This window comes from Otolemur garnettii, unplaced genomic scaffold (genome assembly GCF_000181295.1).
Source record: "Otolemur garnettii isolate 467f Iridium unplaced genomic scaffold, OtoGar3 scaffold00173, whole genome shotgun sequence".
Taxonomy (NCBI): Eukaryota; Metazoa; Chordata; class Mammalia; order Primates; family Galagidae; genus Otolemur; species Otolemur garnettii.
This window is the reverse complement of record NW_003852568.1, coordinates 3,746,030-3,749,140: the sequence shown is the minus strand read 5'-3', so window position 1 is coordinate 3,749,140 and position 3,111 is coordinate 3,746,030.

The window sequence follows — 3,111 nt, the reverse complement described above, 5'->3', positions numbered from 1 at the left end:
GGCTCATCTTTAGGATAAGTATGCAGTTAAGGCTAGCGCATTAGTCTTTTTTAATGATAGCAATATTTTATTGAGCAAGTAGTAAATGTTATAATAATTCATTTAGAAATACTGGGAAACTTGCTAGTTTGGGGGGGATATGGAGATGACTCCAGATGGTTTCAGCCCTCAACAACTTCATTTCTATCAGACAGACATGACAGGTATCTGCATGGAGGTAGGTAATTGAGTGAAATTGTGAGGAGAACAATGACAGAGGTAAGCACATGGGACACTGAGATACAGAGGAGTGACCCTCAGCTTAGGATTTTAGGAAGGAAATCTCAGGGTAGTACTGTGTATGAACGAGGTACTTGGGATCCTCAACATCAGACTAGAAAACTTCAGCTCAGGGAGGTAAAGTAACTTGGACAAAATCACATGAATAGGAAATGGCTGAGCCAGTTTTCATCCTCAGTGATGATGACACCCAAATCTCTTTTGCTTTAGTTGACTGTCACTACTTAGATTTGCAATGGCTCCAAGGGAGAGAATCACTATAGCCTCGCTGAGGGTTGAAGACGTCAAACAGCACCGAGCCAGTCTGCAAAGGATGGAGGAGGGGGGCTCTTGTTTGTTTTGTTTTGTATCTTCTTCTTTTTATTTCATTTTATTTTATTTTATTTTATTTTTTTGTTCTCTCTCTCCTTTTCTTTAACTACTGACACTCAGGGAAATGTCTTTCAAAACCCTAACTGAGCACAGGTTAAAGGAACAGAAACTTCAGAGGTCACACATGACAAGGATTACAGTGTTTACAGAAATTGTTTGGAAAGGTCACTAAACAATGGACAACAGCAACCTTCAACAATCACACAGCAAACCAAGGGGAAGGGAAAAGAGATTTCCAGAGCTGACATTATAATATTAAAATGTCTGGTTTTCAACAAAAAATCACTAGGTCTAATTAAAAACCATGTTACTGGGGACACAAGAGATAAAGATGCCGTTTGTAACAGCAACAACATAAAGGGGGCTAGAGCTGTAGGGGAGTGGAATTTCTGTTGGTTAAACCTAGTCTGTGGCACTTGTCACGGCAGTCCCAGCAGACCAATACAACATTTTACCAGTAAGGAGAGTGGATCAGTCATAAAAACAATCTCTCAAAGTGTTAACAAAGGTATGGAGAAACTGGAATTTTCATTCATTGCTGGTGGGAATGCAAAGTGGTTTAGCCACTGTGCAAGACAGTTTGGCCTTTCCTGAAAAAGTTAAACATTAAATTGCCTGTGATCCCCAAAAATCCTAGTCCTAGGTATATTTTCAAAAGAATTGAAAACAAAAACTCAAACTAGTACATATATATGTTGGTCCAAGCACTGTGCACATAGCCCAGAGGTAGAACGAGCCCAAATGTCCATCAATGATGAATGCAGAAACAAGTTACGGTGTATACATGTAAGAGGATATTATTCAGTCACAAACATGAATGAAGTGCTAATGATAAACATGAATGAAGTACTGGTGTAACAACATCAATGAACCTTGAATACATTGGTAAGTGGAAGGAGCCAGGTATGGGGTAAACGAAGGTGGGATTGCTTAGAGAATAATGAATTGTACATTGGAGTAATAGAATTGTTTTAGAGCTAGAGAGAAGTGGTTGTTATACCACATTGTAAACACAGTGTCTGCCATTAAACTCTTCACTTTAAAATGATTTTATGTGAATTTTACCTCAATCATTTTCTTAAGAGGCAACATGAGAGATCCTTGGGCTGCCCTGTTCTATGTCTTGATTGTGATGAAGGATACATGGACCCTCACACAGTGCAGTATTGTATAGATCCTAGTGTGCATGTACACACACATTCACGCACACATACACTCATAAGTTCAAATCAAACAGGGGAAATCTAAATAAGACTTGTGGGTCATAGCAGTGTCAATGTCATGGTTATAATATTGTACTATTGTTTTCCAAAAGGGAGACAGATTCTCTCTATATTATTTCTTAACCTGCTTATGACTCTACAATTATGGTAAAATTAAAAGTTACATTTACAAAAAATCTCTCTTTTCAGGTTTAATGAAGCACATCATGAGGGCTGGTGAGATACTCGGAGTGTCATCCTGGTCACCCATTCTGTCACCAGACAAGGCCAGGTGCATTTCCTATTGGGACTCAGAGCACCCTGTGTTTCTGGCTGTTTATTTGATTCTGCCTCAGGTTTTCCAAAATGCTTGATTTTATACTTTGCTCTATGCCTCAGGCTTAGCCCGGGCACAAGATATCATTTCCTCTTTCAGAATTAAGTATTTTAATGCAATTCAATACTGCAGCTTCCTACCACCCATCTCAGCCGGAGTGACAGCTCATTGGCCATATGCACACATGGCATTTGGTGAGGGCAAAGAGGAATATAATGTCCTTACAGGGCCTCAATTCCCCACTCAGTAAAAACAAAATAGGGAGACCCACTTTCAGACCTAATTTTTTTTTTTAAAGGGGCGTTGAGGAAGACTAGCTGTTCAGTGGCTGCTTGGAAAGACTGCCCATCCGGTAATTAGGAAGGCTGCAGTTTAATTGCAGTAAGACCCTGACAAGTTGCTTTCTTTCTCCTGAACTTGGCTTTTCTCGTTTTTACCTGTGGAAGTTACCTTATTTCCTTTCAAAAACCCCTTCCAGCTCAGAAGTCCTCTGTCTCTTCTTGTCAGCCATTATGAATCTGAGCTCTGCCATGCCCTAGCTGGGCACTGATTTAATCCTTATGAGCGTCACACAGAAGTATGCTCACTTGTGTAGAAACACTGAAAAATAGCTAGGGCTGCTGGAATTGTGATAGGGATTGCACAGAATCCATAGATCAGCGGGGGAAGAACTGACATTGACCCAACCCACCCAAGCTTGTCTCCACTTTCTTAGATCTTGTTTAGTTTCCTTTAGTGAAGTTCGTATTTCTTGGGGTACAGGACTAGCATTTGGGGGTCAAATTTATCTCAAAGTATTTAATATTTTGTAATTCAAAGATATTTGTATTTCAGTTTGATTCTTCCCTGCTAGTCTACAGAAATGCCATTAATTTTTGTGTATTGATCTCGTATACTGAGGACTGGCTTCAGTCAGTTCTC